General features: G+C 42.8%; 1 protein-coding gene across 1 annotated transcript in view; it reads left to right on the plus strand.

Moving 5' to 3' along the window:
* The window catches only part of si:ch73-335l21.1 (insulin receptor substrate 1-B), a 51,652-nt gene that overhangs the window by 15,826 nt on the left and 14,320 nt on the right, over nt 1–21,506 (plus strand). The gene's annotated exons all lie outside the window — the stretch shown is intronic.

Genomic DNA, 21,506 nt, shown 5'->3' on the forward strand with positions numbered 1-21,506 from the left:
CCCCCCCTTCATGTCTTTGTCTTCATACAGACTCTGTGATCTCTATGTCACCACTATGCTCATAGGTTTTCTATCTCTCTTTCTTTTCCTGGAATCACATGGCTCAGAATGAAAAAGAATATGCTTTCAAGATAATCCAATAGAGCACAGCCTCCCTATCCATCGATGTTTGTATTCAAACTTTACCTGGCGCCAGATTGAAATGTAGAGACTTGTTTATTTGTGTGACTGTCTGCATAATCTGCAGTAAGAGCCAAAGCTTAGCTGTTCTGACAAATCATGAATTGATTTACCTCTGTGAGCTTTGGTGTACAGAAACTCTTCACCTGATATGATTAGATAAGGTGTTAAAGGTCAGACAGACTCCTGAAATATCAGTAAATATCGAAGTTGTGGAAATTGCTATTGATCTGAGGCTTCTTGAATATTGTCCATGCGTGCTCAGTGCTGCTTTTCCCTATTGGGAGTTTAAAAGCAGAACTGGGATCCGTTTTTAATACGTTTATGACAAACATCAGAATCATTCTGCTCTGATTGAGCCATTGTTTGTTGAGGAGAAGAGCTGTCTGAGACATCTCGCTGCAGTCCCACTCTTAGCAAAGGAAACCATTCACAATTGCCACTGAAGCGTTCTGCTTTAAGTTCAATAAAGATTATCTTTGACCCTGTTTTCTGTTGACCTGTCAAATTAAAATGCTCCATTATGACACTTGAGGAGATTGTTGTGAGAGAAAGAAATTTTGAATTATAATTCTTTTCTTTTTTTTATCATCTTCTTCTTTTTTTTGCACTTCTAGAGCTCTAAAACGTATGTAGGAAAGTATGCAAAGACTTGAAAGAAGTTCCAGGTTTGTAGATTTGGCCCTGAAAGCATTGCGTGCTGTGATTTGTACATTACTTAATCTGAAAGCTTTGAATGTTTAGTTGAGCCCACTGCAGAGTTAACAAAAATGTTTTATGATGAGTGTTTTCCTGTAATCACATGCACTTTATGTGTAGAGTTCCTGATGCATTTAAAGTCAGCATTTTTTTTTCTCTGCACATTCAATGAGGTCATCGAGGCTGGATAATGGATTTTCATTGTATTTACATTTTCTCCTCCTGTGTGGAGCAATTTTCTAGCTGTGGGGGACCACCGTGGCTAAACAATGCCTTAACTAACTCCCTTTGAGGCATTTTCCTCATAGAAAAACATTCCCTTTGAACCTCTGTCTGCACTAAATTGGCCCGTTAAGCAACGGACGCCTGCAGTTTAAGCAGATAGAGCAGCATTTAAATGGAGATGGGGGGAATTTATATGCATCAGTAAAACACTCAGTAGTCTTGCTTAAGCTTCCACAGTGGGTCTCTTGTGATGCATGCATCCTGCCAAGCCTCGCCGCTTATGAAGCCCTGTTTGCTTCCACGTGATTTGCACCATGGGCCGTGCTGGACCTAAATCCTCTCTGGGATTTTTTCATTTTTTTGTTGTTGTTTTTTGTGGTAAACGTTGGAATCAATGAAGAATTTGAGGCATTAGCAGAAATTCATCATGGGATCCTTCAATGAGCGCGGCTCAACAGTTGGGTTTCATTCCACGGATGGAAATGAACCACCGGCTTGTGTCCATACCTCACTGCGTTACTTTTATTTGGAGACGTGAGGCCGTCTCTGTGGAAGATGCATGAGTTTTCTGTGTATTTTACATCGAGATGCTAGCATGCTACCGCAGAAGGACCATATGGGCTCTGGCTGCTGAGAACATCAGCGGTGCAGCGTTTGGGGCGGGAGGGGGGGGAATGTTACACATTGGCTGTGAATGTTGAGATGGGGCCAGTCCTCACTCACACAGCTCTCAAATGCCTCTGTACAGTGTTCCTCCTCCTTTCATCCCTCCCCCTCTTTCCTCCTCCTCCAATAAATGATCCTTTTGTTCGAGTGTTTTTGCCGCGGTGGGCTGGCAGGCCCCAGCAGGACCCAAAACCCCAAGACTACTGGACTCTCCTGAAACTTTTTTTCTCATGTACTCTGTAATTTGCGCCCTCCAACTTACTTTTCTTTTTCTTATTTTACTCTTTATTCCTGCATTCATCTTTCCTCTGGACAGCTTGCATTCATCACATCTACTGCTTGTCCTCGCTCCTCTTCTTGCCTGATGGATTTTTGAAATTCCTTCCCTCCCTTCTGTTCACTACATGCACTATTGTTCAACAAATTTTTTTTTTCTTTTGCTGAAGACGTCCTTTGTCTTTCTGCCTCCCCACTCACACTGTGTTTCAGCACAGTCCTTTAAGAGCAGGCACGTTTGGAAAACGCATCTTGAGCTGAGATGTTGTTGTTTTGCAGCAGCAATGCGAGAAAGAAACGCAGACATGGAGAGATGGTACATAACGTCCAATCTGTCGGCTTCTACACAGAAAAATACAGTTTTGAAAGGATTAATTATCTTGACTGTGTCAATCCAGTATGTGTGTGTGTTTTTTAAGGAGTTCAGGTCTGCTGTAATTACAGGGCTTTTTTTCCAGCAGGCACCAGCTTGTATAGGAAGAGACTGTATATGTCTCAGGGGTGCGTTCTTTTGGCTCTGAGGGGCAAAGGCTAAAATTGAACATCCGTAGTGGGACGAGAGCCAGAAACACTCCTTTTGGACTCCAGTTATGCAATAACTAGCGTTTAAAAATAACCCGTCACGGTTGGGGAAATGAGGAAAAGGCAGACTGAGCTACTTCAAACCCAGTTCGTCTTTTAGAATAACAACACAAAAAATGAATCAGTTGCAACAAATTTGGGTGAATTTTATGGAGACAGTTTGAGCGTCTGTGCTGCGTTTTACAGTTGCTGAGCCGGTGTCGTGCTGATTTATTTATTTATTATTTTCTTTTTTGTCCCGTGTGATGGAGGAGTTTGGTGACCTTCAGCAGAACTGAGTGAAACATTAGATTATGAAGTGGAGAGGATGTTTTCTTTCTTTTGGGGACAAATTAAATCAGTGATCGCTTGCAGCATTTTCTCCAGGAAAACCATGTGAACGAATTTTATTATCTTTTTCCTCAGAGGCCAATTATTTTATTTCTTCACCATCTGGAGGGGGATCTCTGTTCCAGTCCCAAAATAACCTGTAGCTCCTAAAATTGCTTCCCAAAATGTGCTCCATAAGGATGCCTTATAGGAATTTTCAACCAAACATATCGGTAGTATTCAGTTAAGCCTAGATGTGATTGGTGAGTTGAGGTATACAAAGCCTGCCACGCTCTGATTTAGTCACTAGGTATTCTCCTCATCTTACCCTGAACTCTGAATGAAGTTATTGGCATGAAGTTTGACTCTTTGGAGAGGCAGCTTATTATTTTAATTCATTATTTATTTGCCACCACCTTCCTCAGTGCGTGGCAAGTAAAACATTTGTAAAGAAAAAACTGTTAATGGTGTTATTTTGTAACTTTAAGAAAGTGTGCATACGTTAATGGACGATGATGTCAGAGACGTTTCTTAGATTCATGATAAACTGAGTTTGCCGCTTTAGATTCATGGTGCACTTTCACAAATATTAAAACTTAATTTTACTGCAGTATTTCCAGCGGTTTGAGAATGTATTTCTGGTGGTGGATGGTTTGGCTAAAGGATTTACAGATGTTTCCTTAATGCTTCACTAGCAGGCTTTGTGTAGCAGAAAGCATCTTGAATATTAGAACTACTCATCCAAACCACATCGTGCACACATACAGAGATTCCTTGATTTAGAGACGTCGCAGAGATGAACTTCTCACCTTTAACCTGTGATTACATACTACATAATTTTGTAATGTCAGCACTTGTTTGGAAACAGCTATGTTGCAATATGCAACTTGTGATTGGGCTGATTACATTATAAATATATGCACTGAATATCTTAAAATATATCTAAAAGTGGTTTGTCTTGTGTTCTAGTTGCTGTTTTACTTTTTACCACGTTGCTGAATTTTTGTAGATCCCAGCAAATTCTATTTATGACTATTGTGCCATTATTACCAATGAATGATGGAGGAAACGGTAATTATCCTAAGGTGTTATCGAATTATACAAGTGTTTATTTAGCACTGCTCTTTAAGCAGCCGAATCTACAGCAAACCTCACGTTTGTAAATTCCTCACAGTTTTCCAGAGTGCGACAGGCTCGTCTCACTGTGCATGTAATCCAAACCAGCGCCAGGTTAGACTGACAGCACTAGTGGTGTTATGTAAAACGGACCCACGTGGCTGGGACACGACCCCCGGAGAGGGTGAAGCTCAGGGCACGGAGTGTACGTATGCATTTGTGCTCCAAGTTGTTTATCAGTTGTGATTTCTGTTTGTGCTGGAGGCAGACCGAGCTCCAGCCTGCTCCGAAGAGTTAGTCTCGGAGCGCAGTGACACACAACTCGGCTCATATTTATGCAGAGCGTAACTGCACACAGATGTGCAGCGGGACAAATCATGTGGTGGCTGAATCCAAGCATGATATGTGACTGCAATTCTTAGCAGTTCATCAGGATGGTGTTAAGAATTTGAGCGCTACCGGTGTTATTTGCTGTTAAAATGGTATGTACTGTATCTATTTAGTGTTAGAGCCTTCTGGTTCGAGGGAGACCAGCAGCAATACCATTACTTACAGCAATTTCATAATCCCAGATTTATGTACCCCTTGGCCTCCCAGATTCTCCTCTCTGGTATTCATCTGTTGCACAGTTGGCTGTACGGATGACAAACATGACTAGGTGGGAGGTGCACCCCTGCATCTCGTGATTACATAATGCATAATATGCTGGAAATTAGCTTGAATTTTGCACACTGCAAATTAAATGTTCCTTCATTAGGCTAATTCCAGAATAATGCAACTGATTTGCCCCCTGGGAGGAGATCCAGAAAAAAAAGCATTGTAGTTGCACAAGAACATCTGAGAGGTTTAGTTCTGTGGGGTTTTGTGAAATATATTATTCCTCCCACGGTTATTTAGATTTTTTTCGATAACTTCTGGATTTGAGAGGTTTGTTTTGTTTTTGTTTAAGTCAAGGTTGTGTCCTCTGAAGTCCAGTGTGCATTGGTTGGGTGGTCCGTTCATGGAGTTACTAAACTCACACCGCACATAGCAACAAGCCTCCTCTGTTTGGGTTTTGGGGGAGGGTTGAAGGTTGTGCATGCGTGTGTGTGCGTCCCGCTGCACGCGTGTTTGTCGGAGAACTCCCTCCACCTCCCCCACTGACTTCAGTCATATTATGATGTCATCTGTGTGCATCGCCATGGTCCAGTCGGGTGAATCCAAAAGCTTGAGGGGTAATTTAGGTTGATTACTAACACATATACTCCCACATAGCTTTGTGAGCACACCTACTTATTATGCAGAAATGCAGAATTCACTACACTGCGGTAATGGTTAGCGACAGTCAGCCGTGTGAGCCTGAAAGTATAAAATCTCCAGACTAGCAACAGTACCCCTTATTTGTCTGAAAAATCTGCCCCTAGGCCTTTGGTATTATTCATACATTGTTAAAAACACTGCTTACAGTACGTAACTTAAGCTGAGAGAAGACTGCAGACAAACTGGGATCAGGTTACGGAAAGCCACGCTGCGACAAATTAATGCACATGCAGTGCTGTGGATGCATAGGTGTATTCTCACCTTGGGTCATGTGGTAGTCAGTAGGTTCAACATAAGAACGAAGAATAAGAGAATCTTAAGTGAAATTAAGATGATGTTACTGATTGGGCGGGGCAGCAAATCCAGACATTTGATTCTGAATGCGTGTGGATCATGTATCCAGATGTTTGCTCCACAGTGAACACAAAGCTTACAGTTTGTATGTTGCCAGAGGCACACACACAGACCAATTTTATTAAAGGTTATTAAAGAGACTCGTTAAAAATCATGGTCTGATGAAGGATCTGAAGTTGTGTTTCTTGCTTCCAGCTGTTTGTAGAAGTCTTTCTGGTTAGTTCATTAAATATATACAACTTTGTAGAGATCCCTAGAGAAGCAGGAAGCACCGATTTGATATTTAGATGGGATATCGGTGGGATCTTTTAGCATTTGTATGTTTTGTTTTGTTTTGTCATTAAACTGATCAAATTAGTTTTCATGGCTCTTGGCTTTTTGTCTCTCTCTTTAAACCAAGACTGATGTTGCCTTACACATGAAAGAGTCATTAGAGTTAATAATTCAACCTTGGTGTTGGACTGGTGTTCAGTATTGACAGATACCCCTAATTCAAGCCAGGTCAAGTCAGTGTTATTTATATAGCAATAAAGCAAAACAACAGTTGCCTCAATGCGTTTAATATTATAAGTTGAAGACAGAGAAAACCCCAACAATCAGACGACCCCCTATGAGCAAGCATTTGGCAATAGTGGGAAGGAAAAACTCCCTTTTAACAAGGGGAACTAGGCTTACGGAGAGACAGCCATCTGCCATCACCAGCTGGGGTTTAAGCCAAGGTATCTGTTTCATATTGGAACCAGTAAAAGCTGGATCACTGCATCCCGACTCAAAAAGAGCATTAACTCAACACCTATTAGGTTTAAATCCTAATCTTGTGTAAGGGGTCAGAAGCCCCAATATTGGAGTACGTTCAGTGATCAATTACACTATCTCATCAGATTAAATCAGTATTTTACCTGATATAAAGTAGTATAAATTAAGCGGTGTTACGTAAGTAAAAAAAAAATAGCTGCTGACTTTTGCCTTCATGGGGAGTGGTGGTTGGACTTTCCATTTTCGGTGTGTGTGTGCGCGTTGTTTCAGATGTTGCCCGCTGTCCTCCCCGTCACAAACTAATCTTCCACTGAGTGTGGTGTGAGGGAGAAGAGGAAATGGGAGGATTTGGTTCTGCAGAATGAATACAGACTAAATCTCTGGTGTATGTGATGGACATTGTGCATGTGTGTGTGTCACCGTGCAGCCTCTCCGCACACATGTTGAACCTTCAGAAACCCTAAACTGAATCAGCGAGCGCAGTATTTGCAGCGCAGTTCAATCACGAGGTGACTTGGACTGTAAATTCTGCTTTTGAGCGGATTGTTTTCTTATTTGTGGATTGCATACATGAGTGTGTAATATTTACCATCTCTCCTACATATCTGCTTTCATACTATTTCTGTTTGCTACGTTTTGACAGACATCAAAAAGCCCTTTCATAAAGTGCTGTTGACTCTCAAATGCGAAAGCCTGGAACGCCGGCAAGCGTGGAGAATCAATGAGGACGGTTTTCAGGGTGTTTTTAGAGCAATGGTGATTAATCTGGGAGACTCATGAGCGATAATAAGTTAATTTACTTGGATCAAGATAAGAAAAATGGACTTTACACACTGAATACTGCCTGAATAGAGAGCAGGTGTTTGTTGCTATGGTGCTCAAGTGTAAAGAAAATTAATTCATTAATTGCTCGACTCTTTTTCACTCCCTCGTTGCCAACATATTATCACACAGCTGGTTTTGTTTTCAGTAACTCCTCTTCCCGAGGCCTTAACCAGGCTGTGGTGCACACATTCATGGCTGGATCCTGCTTGGTGCGATCTTGCTGATGGAGGTGAAAAAATGACGCGTGGGTTATAAATGAGTGTGACTTTGACAGTATAGTATCACGAGGTCAGAGCGAGAGCTGCAGACCTGAGTGGCTTCATTCTTGAGCTCATCACATGAAGCTGAAGTGGGACAGATCACCTGATGGGACACAATGTGTGTTTCCGTGTGTGTGGGACTAATTCCAGTAATTCCACACGTCCTGCCGGGCTCGTATCTCATTTCCGGCCCTTAATGTAATGGACACATCCTTCACTACGCTTCATGTATCGCTTACGTTCTCTAGTACACACACCGGCGAGTACTTTGTCAACTGATCCAACTGCAACACGACAGTAAAAGTTAAACACACTTTGATGTGAATCACGCAGTAGTAAGTAAGGTTAGCAAAGGTCGACGAGGTACTCAGAAAGTCATCTGACTGCTAAGGGCAGTATTTTGAAAACATGTCTGTCATGCGTGACCTGCAGTTTGGAGATTATCAGCCAATGCAATCGGTAGCCAGTCAGGTTGGTTATCAAGGTGCATCTGTTTTTTGTTTTTGTACAGTTTTGAATCTTAAAGGAAAGCTTTAAAGAAGTTTCCTTACTGGAAATACTGGGCAGCAAATTCACAGAGTGTTTAATAATAAACAGGTGAGGGTTAAATTTGACTATGATCGGGGGATATTTCGCAAAATTTCAGCAGGATGGTAGCCACACCCTGAAGCATTTTTCTCTTATTTGTTTAATGTGTTAGTGCAGGATATGCATTAGGTCTCATTGGGGCCTAAAGACTGATCGCCGAGCCCCTGGCAACCTCTGTTTTCTAGGGAAAATGTGTATTTCTCAGCGGTTTGGCTATCGCTCAGCGAATAGTAGATGAGTGTTTGGCTTCTTCCATGCAAGTTGTGCATACGGCAACCACTGTGTGACCAATTTTACCAATCTTTCAGCAGCCGCTCGCCAGTCAATTGTAGGCGTACACATTTTTCTCCGATGACCAGCGGCTGCCAGGGTTTTTCAAACTTCTTTGTGTTATTGAGACCAAAGGAGTCTGTTTTTCAGGTCATGGGTTAAGGAATGGTCTCAAAAGCCCAGTCTTAGTCCAGCCCTTACACCCTCTCCCCACACACCTTCAGTCTGTTTCAACGAGATGAGATGATGTGCGCTAAAAGGATGTGAGAAGAGCATCGTGGCAATAAAGATGCACAAAGGAGCAGCAAGCGAACTGTTGTTCAGCAACACTTTGAATAATGAAGTGTTGGCACTAGAAGTAACTTAATGAGACCTGCAGAGGTTTGAAGTGCGTGAGCATTTTCTATTCGGTTCCATTCATTATTTGTATATAGTGCCATATCACAACAGCAGTCATGTCAGGCTTAAAGAGACTCTGAATAATATGACAAAATATAAAGCTCTGCAATCCTGCGTCCTTTGGCTATATGAAATGCTAAAAATTCTAAATGAATGAATATTAATTCTCACAGGAGTGGCTTTTTTCATTTTCTTCACTAATGAATCTCTTTATTTCTCTCATCCACAAAATGACTCAGCTTGGGCTTAAATCATTTACTCTAGAGCCCCTTGACAGGACCTTAATTGTGCTGCTTTTTGTTCTGCGTGTGTGTTACTGGTGAGCTGCCCAGCCTTCGAATGATAATTAGGTAGTAAAACGTTGGCTAATGGCTCCGCACTCTGGTCATGTTTTGACTAACTAGTACCTTATTCACATGGATTCGGCACACAAGAACACAGAGGCAGCAGAGTGAATTGTATTGGCAGCCTGGTCAGTCAAAGAGGCGCCGCTGGACAGAGTAAGTGTGTGTGTGTGTGTGTGTGTGTGTGCGCGATTTGAGGCTTTCCACTGTTGAAGCTGTCACAGGATTTGATAGAAGAGCATATGATTGCTACACCTGCACTTGCTTGCTTTTCACTTTTCACCACTTTAGTTACATTAAAAAGTCTCAGTTTGTTTGGTTTACACACACATGCTTGTAACGACACACTTATCCCACTCAGACACACACACAGACAGACGTCTCACCTCCTTATAGGAAAGGCTCAAAGCAGATCATCCAAGCCAATCACCTTTCAGGAAGCAGGGATCAGCCAAAATCTCCTCAATTAATAACCTTCAGTGACCTGACTGTGATCTACCACAAACACACGCACACGTACGCACAGACATGCGCGCACTTACACGCACACACTCTCTCTTTTGTCGGTACTGTTTTTGCTCATTCTCTTCTCGAACAAAGCCCCTCGGCCCACCATTCCTACCTCCTCCGCGCTCCAGACTTCTTTCTTCTTCTGCTCTTCCTGTCTTTTCTCTCTCTTGCAGAGCGGGCTCTTTGTTTTGCGCTCTCCTTTTATTTTCACACCAGACTTTTATTTTTCTTTCTCACAGTCGTGTTCCTCTGAGGCGTACGAGCCGTGTTTGCGTACGAGGTGCTTGAACAAATGAAATAAATCACCTATGACTGTGACCCGAGCCATCCGTCAGATATAAAACAGAGTGCGTGATTAAATTTATTTAGATCAGAGCGATGATCTCAGTTAACTTGCAGAGCATAAATCTCGTCCAACTCGGACTCTTTTTTTTTTTTCTTTCTTATTTTTCTTGAAGTTGCCTTCAACTTAATGTGAGGACTGTGTTTGAATGTTGCATATTATGTGTGTGCATCATCAGAAACCTCCCTGGCTGATAAATGAAGCAAGCAGAGAAGTTCCCCAACCTATAAAGTGGCCACTTGAGGCTGGCGCCAAAAGTGCATCAATCCCCCCTCAGACGCGTCTGTTTAAAGTCTTTCACTTCGGTGGAAATCACCATGTTTATAGCCAGCTACAAAAATTAGGTCTCCCTATATTACAGTGATGGCGATTTTTGCACTATCAATTACTACTAATGCTCTGCTGGGTTCAGGAATCCTTTTAACCTTTTTTTTTTAAATATTTATTTTTAAATGTATGTGTATATATATATGTAAGTTTTATGTCCTGGTAATCACTAAAATTTGAATTTATTATTAAACTACAATGTCCACTGTTGCATTGAGATATTTTAAGATGCGATTTATCCCAGATTTGGCAATTTCTTTTTTTTTTTCTTTAAAAAGAAATGTTTCAAATCCCATTTGTTTTTGTTCAATTGGAGATATTTTACGCTATCAGACATTCTGGCTAATTACTTTTATTTTACTTTATTGCATTTAGGTAGAAACAAATCAAAATAAAGTATATCTTATCTTAACCTAGATGATGCTTCGAGATAACTACCCCCTAAAGTACTATGATGGATAGCTGCGTACATAAATTGACAAAAATATGATTTACTGCTTTGTAAACTGTGTGGTTCAAGTAGTATCCTAGTACTGCGGGGCGATTAAAGGTTTAGTTTGTTTATTAAGATTTGAACTGGTTCATGACTGAAGTTGTAAGAAGATGCTATGTTATGGGGATTTACTCCTATCCCTCGTATCTGTCTGGTTGTTATTTCAGGCAAAATGGCACAACACCAAGCGTAGTTATCTGACCAAATAAAGTACTCCTTGTGTCTCTTCCAAGTGACTCCTTGGTTTGTTTTACGGCTTTTTGCTGCACTTTGTGCATCCTGCACGTCTGTTGTGCTCTGCCGCATCCCAGAATGCAAAGCATGCCTGGCCCAAACTTGCAGGGCACACCTGGTAATTCGGGTTGGATCACTTTTAATGGTGAACAAACCGCTCTGCAGGTGGAATCGCCAGATGTGAACGCAGTAATCGCATCTGCACCTCTGGAAGGAGGTGGAGCTATGATTACCACACCAATGGGGGGGAATTGAGACAATTTAATCGATATAAAAGCTAATGTGTGAAAACACTCAAGCGCCTCGTTTCATCTTAATGCAGTCTAACCTTCGGTAACACGTGTGCAGTAGCTTGGTGGTTGTTCTAAGAAATCCAGAGGAGGACAAAATGTCAAATTTCTACCCAGCAGTTGTTGAGATGCATCACTCTGAAGACAGCTCTCCTTTATTTGGAAAACATGTGGTTTTAAGTTACAATTTAAAAAGTGACAGGACATAAAGCTCTGGAAATTTGCCTGAAGCGGGTTTTGCTGTTTTTGATCTTATAGTGACAAATTATACATTAGTCCTGTGATGATGATGATGTGTGTGTGTGTGTGTGTGTGTGTGTGTGTGTGTGTGTGTGTGTGTGTGTGTGTTTGCGTGTTTTCTGGGCAGTGTGCCAGTTCCGTGTATGAGCATGATCCCGGCTACAGAGCGCCAATTGTGCGCTGTGGTATGGGATGTATGCTGGGCTCGGAGCGCATCGGGCGCTGCCTAAAAGAACGGAGCTGCCACCCACCAACCCACTGGGGTTACTGAGTGCAGAAGAGGAGGAGGAGGAGAAGGAGGGAGTGTTTCCCTCCGTTCACACACACTCATTCTTGTTTGCCCCCCTCCCTCCTAATACACTCTCCCAGGAAAGCTTCCCCTGGTGCTCTATTTGAGTTTTTGTGTGGCGTTTCGGCATTCTTCTCACTCTCTGTGTGTTTCCCTGTCTCTCTTATTTTCTGCGTCTGTCTGCTCTGCCATATAAATGTCTTTTCTCCCCTGCGCGTACACATCTCTCTTCTAGCACAGGGATTGTGTTGATGTCAACACCTCCACAATGTATCTCCCCGTGTCGCCTCTATGATCTGTATGTGTCTGACTGTGTGTGTGTGTGTGTTTGTGTGTGTGTGTGTGTGTTTTGTTGGACTCGGGGCCGCGGCGTTGCTCAGCTGCTACTTCTCTAACTGGGTTTGTCTGTAAAGAGCTTAGTGCCGGTGGGCGCTGGAGAGCACTAAGCTGATTACCCTCTACTAACGAGCCACTTCTCACATGGAGACCATGATTGTGCTCCTGTCTGGTTGTATTACTGTTTATTTACGTCGCCGTGTGCGATTTCAGTGCATGTTTGTGTGTTTGTTGTGGGTCGAGCTGTACCGAGGCCCGGACGGATTAGGGGATGAAGGTTCAGAGGGATGAGAGGAGGTTAAAGTGCATGGCAGGTCAGCTGAAGTGCTCACGGTGAAAACGGAGAGAGTTTAGTCTCATGCAGAGAAGGTCAAGTTATTCTCAGAGGAGACCGATTTACAGTCTTTTTTTTACTCCCTCACTTGCTTGGGCTTTGACTGGGATGTTTGAATTGGACCCAACTGAGCCGTTTTCCACTAAGTGACTGTTAATCTGTCTGGACAGTGCAGTTAATACAATCTCAGAGTGCCAGGCCTCTACCTTCAAATGGCACTTCGCACTACCACTTGAATTTGCTACGCGCTTGTATTGTTTGTGGTATTGTTGTGGTATTAATGGTATATTGTTCACGGTCTCTGCACAGTTGCACGATGGCCGAGTGCCACCTGCCCACGCCACATGTCAAGTTTCATTGGTCAGCAAGTCAAATGTGAACATTTGAGAACTAACCCTGAAAAATACTTGCAGTGAAATTCTTCTGGAGTCTATAAAAGAGAGGGGAAATTTGCAGGTGTACATTAACCATGCAGTTTAAGCAGCTTTTATAGAGTTTGCTGATTCTGCAGTGATTGTGCCCGAGTGACCACTGCAGATAAAGATAATCTAAGTAGTGCCTTAAAATAAAGCAAGTTAAAAAAAACAACAACAAAAAAATCACTGTGGCTTTTCGAAATATTTGAATATTCTTTAAATTAATTTAGTTTTTACAGTTTTGCCAGGAGTGAAAAGTTTTGAAAAGTGAAACATGCCTCTAATGGCCAGTAGGGGGCAACAGCTCTGGTTGTTAAGGGAATCAGATTGTATAGAAATCTCTAGGAAAACATTTCTATTACGACCTCAGTAAACACCTTCCTGATTAATTTATGGTCTCAACAACTAGTTTCAAGTATTATTAAATAGAAAATTCATTGTGTAACTCATGATCCTGAGTCAAAAGAAGGGAAAGCAGGCTATGCTTTAAGGGTCGGGATTGACAACTTGCTATCAGAAAGCCTCAGTCACACTTGCGTACAGACTGGTTGGCAACTGTTTGTCAACCACTGGTCACTAGGGAAATATGTCATTGTATCCTAAAAATGTGTTGGCAAGTGGTTTCTTGAGTTTGCTGGCTCCTTTCAGGTGAAGTTGGTTGCAAGGAAGGTGCTGCACCGACTACCTCCTTGGGATTGCTTTGATGGCAAAGAAGTTGCCACGGTTACCTGTACTTCGCATTGAAGATGCCAATTTGTCTGCAACTACTTGCTAACCAACCACAGAGTGCTAATGAAAGGAAATGAAAAAATCAGAAATGGTGAACCGTCACCTTCAGAGTAAAAGCTGTGGCTCGCCACTGCAGCCAACACATTTCAAAAGATAACCAGTCTCAATTTCCACTTTGTGCTGGACTTTTCACGGTTCCGAAACTACTTCTATCCAAACTACCCGTGACCGTGGCGATCTGCTAACGACCAACAACAGCAGTCCTGAACAACTGGAAGGAGGTTTTCAGTGCAGCACCGTATACCTCTTTGCAATCAATTTCAGCTAGTAACAGTGATCCAATTTCAGCAGCTACTTGCAACTGATCAGGGAATATCATCATGTCATGTCTAGTTTCAATAAACCACAATCAAAGAGCTCAAATCCTACACTGAAATTCTTTGAATCAGTTTGCGTTGTCTTGGTTGCTGCTTGAGTAGATCTTGCAAACAAAATCCAAATCCTCACTTCAAAGTCATCTTGGACACAGCATATGACCTTTGTAAAATCAGCCCATAAAATCATCTGTCACAAGGTAAATTTAGATGTCTCAGAGGGAGTAAAGTTGACAGGAGAAATATGTTTCAACCACTAATAAGGGTGAGCAAAACAATAAGGGAGCACGAGGTCTTGAAACAGCTGACTTTTGCATCAAGTAAAAAGCAGAAATTTGCGTGCAGCTGGTCACAGTTCAGCGTTCGAGTGCGAGATGTTTCTAGTTTATGACGCCAAACACCGGAAACCCAGATGCAGTTGCTTCCTTTTTCCCTAAAGTTAGCAAACTGTGTTTTCTTTGAGAGGAAACTGGTATTATGCGTAATGCTGCAGTTTGTTGCATTACACAAAGAAGAGTGGGGTGGGGGGGGGGGGGGGGGGGACTCATGGGTACACTACTGAGCAATGCTTGAGCACCATAAAAACAGTAGGAGGCATCTAATTATTCATAAAAGCATATAAAAAGGGAAGGAAAATATGAGTTAAACAAGTGAAAATGTAGTTTATTGTTGATAGCTGAAGCTTCTTATACTTGCCACACAAAACCGTGAAGTGCAAACAATGAATTGAGGATCTTGGTATGAGTTAAGCCAGCCTTTCAACATCATATAGGTTGCTCAACCCTGACTGCCTATAGGGGAGCCTATAGCCTTGAATTGCGTAATCGAGTTCAACGAACTCTGTTCAGGAAACCAAGCCGCCAAAGGGCTCGGTCTCTGATGTCACCTCAGAGAAACGATATTTCCCAGTGTTAACATATGGCTGTACCCCCCAGCTGTTCCCCGTACACACACAAATGTACACTTCCTCTAACTGCGATGGTGTAGGAAGATGAAGTAAACTCCACACGCAGGCCCCCGAGCTGATCGCTTTCCCGAGATCTTTAAAGTTTTCTTTATGGTAACAGCAAGGAGGAACAAACAGTACTTCGACCTGCCTTATGTAACTCCTCGGTGCAGACCGAGTGAAGGAGCAGATTTGTTTGCTTATCGCTGCCATTATTGGCTTGAGAGTGGTCGTTAACCTTTAGAGAGCAGCCTCACCTCGACGTCACCTCGTCGTCAGCACCATAACTGGGCCTTGGTGGTAGAACTAACAGCTTCCTGTGCTTTGCAGGGGTTTTTTTCCCATTAAATTGCCCAAATTACTGCTGGGAACAGAACGTGTGTGTGTGTGTGTGTGTTTATAGAGGCAGTTAAGCATATGGGTTCTCTGACTGTAGTTAAGTTTATTCTTTTCATTTGAAGTCAAGTTTTGCCTTGTTGTGAACCTGAACCCTCAACTCACTCAATCAAAAGCTGATTAATTAACATATGTTCAGGATGTATTAGAGGTTCTGGTTCTTTTGTCTTGTAACTTTGAAAATGTGCTTTTTTAGCATGTGTTTAAACACATCACACACTATATCTTACTGCCAGCAACCCGTTAAAAAGGAAGCTGAAGCATTGATAAACGCGTGTGCATTCCAATCATTGCATGTTGGATCGTGAAAACAAAAGTTCCTCTGAGGCCAAGGGGTACTATTACTAGAGAGTCATACATGCTTTAGCGGTATGCAGCTAAATCTAAAGCTTGAGAAGTCGACTGTGACTTGTCACAGTAGTAATTAGGCAGGTTTAGTGAACTGTCAGTTGTCAACTTAAGTAAAATAGTATTTATTTGCTTTTTATCTTAAATAATTGGTGTTAAAATATTAGTTTGTTTTTTTTTTGTTTTTTTTAGAAAACGTCTCAACGCCAATATAAAGCATTAAAACCATATACATTGTACAATGTAGATCCTTCTTGCCAGAGTAGCTCTGACCTTTTGGGACATTTTAAATTGGGAGTGGATCGTTTGGGTCCCATGATTTGCAGGGTGAGGCCTCCGAGGATTCTTTCTGTCGTCACCCTGTGAGGTCAGCAGTCACTGATACCATCATCACAGCAGCTACATGGTTACGCTGAGCTCTAATTTACCCACGCACCCAGACGCTTCCTTGTTGCAGGTGTTGGTTATATGTGGAGATGATGATGTTGTACTATAGTAAGGCAGATTATATTTAGCATGAATCTAATATTAATAATATGAATTTGTATTAGTAATAATACAAATTTATTGCATTAATGGTCTTGCTTAGCAGGCTTATCTGACCATAATCAGTCCCTGAGGTCATCATCCACCAGCTGGGCAAACTGTGCTTGTTTAGGCACATCTCACTGCTGCTCAATCAGATTGTGAACTGGGAGGTTTGGTTCTGAGTCGACCCCCTGACCTCTTTCTTGTGTTCCTCAGACCATGCTTGAGTGATCGTTGCAATGTGACAGGACATGCAATGAGTTATGTGCATGCAGCAACCTGTAAGTGGGTGATGCGTGTCAAAGTGACGGTCAGTATTTGGTTCATTGGTGTATCTCTGGAGACAGTCTTGGATAGTTTAAAAAGAAGGAAACTGCACGGGGATTAAAGGCCGGTATAGCCGGTATGTTGGCTGCTTTGCATGGCTTTAAGGCAGCACGCTCGTGTCTCGAGACGTGCACGATGCTCAGAAATGACACCGAAAACTGCAGCTTGCACTGTCGGATGCGACATTGGTTTCACTGCTTGGCTCATTCACATCGAGCTTCCATCAAAACCCAAATTATTAGTGTTGTTGGGATGAAAATGCCACGTTCGTTTGAGTTTAGCCAGCCTGAAGTCATGATGTTTACCTGGATTTGTTTTCTTGCCACTCAAGCGGCATGTGCTGTGTGCCCTTTGGTGTGCCAGATTTAAATGATGTGGAAACCGCACCCATCCGGCACAAGCTGGCACTGCATCAGTTGGTATTTGGCATTTGAGATTTCAGATCGTCTCCACACATGCTGATACCTCTCCACCGTGTTTGGATTCAAGCCTTGTAAGTGCTCCTGCCTGTGTGTGTATGTGGGTTTGAGTGGTTTGTGAAACTTGAGTGCTTTTGTCTTGAAGACTGCTTCTGTCAGTCTGATAAAGACCATCTATGGAATCTACAATTAAACTGCGCACAGACGCACACTCACACAGAGCTGTTAACACAATGTTCTTCCCCACCGCGGGCGTCACAGCACCCAACCGGAGCAGTTAAAGCCTCGATTTGGCAGCGGAGAGGAAATGAAAGGCGCTTAACTCTCCTGTTTACTCATTAGTCATACCTGGCTGAGAACAAACAAGTGCACGTGGAAAGTGATGGATGTTGAGGAGAGAGGAGCGGATGGGGGTGGGAAGGAAGGGATGTGCGCAGTGTTTACTGTTGATGTTCTTGTTGAATTTCATTTGCCATTAATGAAACTGTTTGTATTCATTACCAGTTGTCAGCCAGGAGAGCCGAAAGAAACATGACGCAAGCTTTTTCGCCCCCTTTACACGTGTGCGTCGTACATGGCTGGTCGACGATGTCTACTGATGTGTAAAGCACGCTCGTCATCAGCGATTGTGTATGCTCGTTGCGAGGCAGTGAGCTGATGACGCTGATGGCTTTTCTTTTTTTCCTTTTTTGGGGCGGGGGGAGTTAGGCAGAATATGAATGTGAATCACCAGCAACTGTTCAAAACAAGACAGGGACACACACACAGAGGTGGTGGTCGGCCATGCGTCATGACGCAGCTCATTCACATAACATGAGGGCTGAATATCCACGGCAATCTTACTTTGTACAGGTGTGAGGGAGTGTAGCTCTAAGTCAGAGAAATGCAAACATACCTTCCACTGATTGAAAAACCTGCTTCATTGTGGCAAAAACGAGGCGTGTACTGAGGTTAGATTGTTTAACATGATCACTCGTCTTCTATTTATTCATCAAATAAGGAACTTTAAATAGAAACCGCAGACACGAGCGTTACCAACACCTCAAAGTAGCCAGTCCCCTCTGACAGCATCATTAAAATGTCAGTTATCTATTAAGTCGACATTCACATCAACCGTAGATCCTTCAGCACAGCGTCGATCCCAGAAACCCAAAGTCTGTCAGCCCAGCGGCTCGTGGTAGGGACAATTGGAAGGGAAGCGTAAATCCACTTTGGACATGGGAATTTGGGAATTGGAGAGCAGGTAATAAGAAGCTACTCTCTGCATCAGCTAGGATTAAACAATCACTGTAAAAGGTTGATTCTGTTCATCTGGATGTAGCATTTTCAGGGGGAGGATCGTTTCATCACTTATCCAAGTGACTTCTAAGTGCACGATAACTAAAACCAGCCCACTGAATGGTAGGGTGGGCTGGTTTCAGTCATTGTGCAAATGTACTGTTTATAAGATGGGGGAAACAGGCAGTCAGCTGACACTGAAGAAATCACTTCGATGAGTGACGAAACATTTCTCCCACTGAAAACGCTACGTCCAGATGAACAGAATCAACCTTTTCAGATCTACTTACCTGGATGATTGAGCATCACCGTGTCCGTTGTATGACTGACTGGTAAGGACAGTATATTTGTTGGACTATGACTCCCAGCGTGCATCTGCCAGTGACCACTGCAAACTTTAAAAGGACTTTTCTTTTTAAGTGTTGATTTCAGTGCATGGTAAACAATGAGGAGGTGGAAGGCAGCTGGAGGTCGAGCGGGTGTTTTTTCTTGCACGTGTCAGTAATGTTGTTGTTGTTTTTTTTTTATACTTGTCAGAAGTCAAACAAAATCCCATCAATCCCCGAGGCAGTGCTCCATGTTGGTTGAATTTACATACTCAGAACTGGACATTCAAACAAGCTCTGTGAATGCAGTGCACTGTGTGGTACATTGTACAGGGAGTGCAGAATTATTAGGCAAGTTGTATTTTTGAGGAGTAATTTTATTATTGAACAACAACCATGTTCTCAATGAACCCAAAAAACTCATTAATACCAAAGCTGAATGTTTTTGGAAGTAGTTTTTAGTTTGTTTTTAGTTTTAGCTATTTTAGGGGGATATCTGTGTGTGCAGGTGACTATTACTGTGCATAATTATTAGGCAACTTAACAAAAAACAAATATATACCCATTTCAATTATTTATTTTTACCAGTGAAACCAATATAACATCTCCACATTCACAAATATACATTTCTGACATTCAAAAACAAAACAAAAACAAATCAGCGACCAATATAGCCACCTTTCTTTGCAAGGACACTCAAAAGCCTGCCATCCATGGATTCTGTCAGTGTTTTGATCTGTTCACCATCAACATTGCGTGCAGCAGCAACCACAGCCTCCCAGACACTGTTCAGAGAGGTGTACTGTTTTCCCTCCTTGTAAATCTCACATTTGATGATGGACCACAGGTTCTCAATGGGGTTCAGATCAGGTGAACAAGGAGGCCATGTCATTAGTTTTTCTTCTTTTATACCCTTTCTTGCCAGCCACGCTGTGGAGTACTTGGACGCGTGTGATGGAGCATTGTCCTGCATGAAAATCATGTTTTTCTTGAAGGATGCAGACTTCTTCCTGTACCACTGCTTGAAGAAGGTGTCTTCCAGAAACTGGCAGTAGGACTGGGAGTTGAGCTTGACTCCATCCTCAACCCGAAAAGGCCCCACAAGCTCATCTTTGATGATACCAGCCCAAACCAGTACTCCACCTCCACCTTGCTGGCGTCTGAGTGGGACTGGAGCTCTCTGCCCTTTACCAATCCAGCCACGGGCCCATCCATCTGGCCCATCAAGACTCACTCTCATTTCATCAGTCCATAAAACCTTAGAAAAACCAGTCTTGAGATATTTCTTGGCCCAGTCTTGACGTTTCAGCTTGTGTGTCTTGTTCAGTGGTGGTCGTCTTTCAGCCTTTCTTACCTTGGCCATGTCTCTGAGTATTGCACACCTTGTGCTTTTGGGCACTCCAGTGATGTTGCAGCTCTGAAATATGGCCAAACTGGTGGCAAGTGGCATCTTGGCAGCTGCACGCTTGACTTTTCTCAGTTCATGGGCAGTTATTTTGCGCCTTGGTTTTTCCACACGCTTCTTGCGACCCTGTTGACTATTTTGAATGAAACGCTTGATTGTTCGATGATCACGCTTCAGAAGCTTTGCAGTTTTGAGACTGCTGCATCCCTCTGCAAGATATCTCACTATTTTTGACTTTTCTGAGCCTGTCAAGTCCTTCTTTTGACCCATTTTGCCAAAGGAAAGGACGTTGCCTAATAATTATGCACACCTGATATAGGGTGTTGATGTCATTAGACCACACCCCTTCTCATTACAGAGATGCACATCACCTAATATGCTTAATTGGTAGTAGGCTTTCGAGCCTATACAGCTTGGAGTAAGACAACATGCATGAAGAGGATGATGTGGACAAAATACTCATTTGCCTAATAATTCTGCACTCCCTGTATATAAATAGTAAAAACACAGCCGTGTCTCTTATTTTTATTCATGTATTTTTTATGAACTGTGTTTCTTATGCAGTTAGTGGCCATAATAATGGGCCAGGCCAGCCGCCACAGCTGCATGGCTGCCCAACTCTCCAAAACACACACAGACATATAATCACATACTCATTTCATACTCCTGCTCCAGCTCATTGCAGCTCATTGATTCAGAGCTTACTCCATCTCCTGTTATTGTGTCACTCGTATCCATGTCAACGTTTCGCTCGCTCCTCTCTAGCCCCTCTCCTTTTCTTGTTTCAACCTGCGTGCAACCGTCCAAACACGGCACGCATGTGAGGCGACTGGTGCAGTGGATTTGCATGTTTGATCTCAGGAAAGCGTTTTGCAAACCAAGCTGGCGTGATTGGAGTGGTCTGTAGGAACTTGTGGTTTAATTTTGAGCTGCGCACGAGTCCTGTCATTTCATTTCTGCCATCAATCAAATTTGGCAAAAACTGCCAGCGTTCGACTTGCATGAATCGACTACTTTGGTGGCCTTGCAAGCCAACAAACGAGTGCCCAAACATATTATCACCTTATAACTTCCTTTAGGGCTAATTTGTTAGCATGCGGTTGCTCATTTACACATCCAGCAGACACAGAGTGACATTCACTTCGGTCAGCTGTTGAATATTAGTCTAGTACAAGTCCTTTTAATTCTGTTTTGATCTCCAGTCCTTAGCAAGTGCAGGGAACGGCTCGGGATGAGTGTAGCTCATGCTGAGGAGGTGCTTCGAACTATAATGGGGAGCAGTTAGGGCAGAAGGAGAGGAGGCGTTTCCTCTTGTGGAGATGAGGCGATGGCAAGTGTCAGTAGTGGAGAGTCCAGAAGGTTCTTAGATAAATATTTGCTGTGCATGTTGGCCAAGTCTGCTGTCTACCCACAGTCTCTCTCTCTCTCCCTCACACACACACACACACACACACACACACACACACACAC

Source organism: Haplochromis burtoni, unplaced genomic scaffold (assembly GCF_018398535.1).
Source record: "Haplochromis burtoni strain Fernald_Lab_line unplaced genomic scaffold, NCSU_Asbu1 Contig_445, whole genome shotgun sequence".
In the NCBI taxonomy this organism is placed as follows: domain Eukaryota; kingdom Metazoa; phylum Chordata; class Actinopteri; order Cichliformes; family Cichlidae; genus Haplochromis; species Haplochromis burtoni.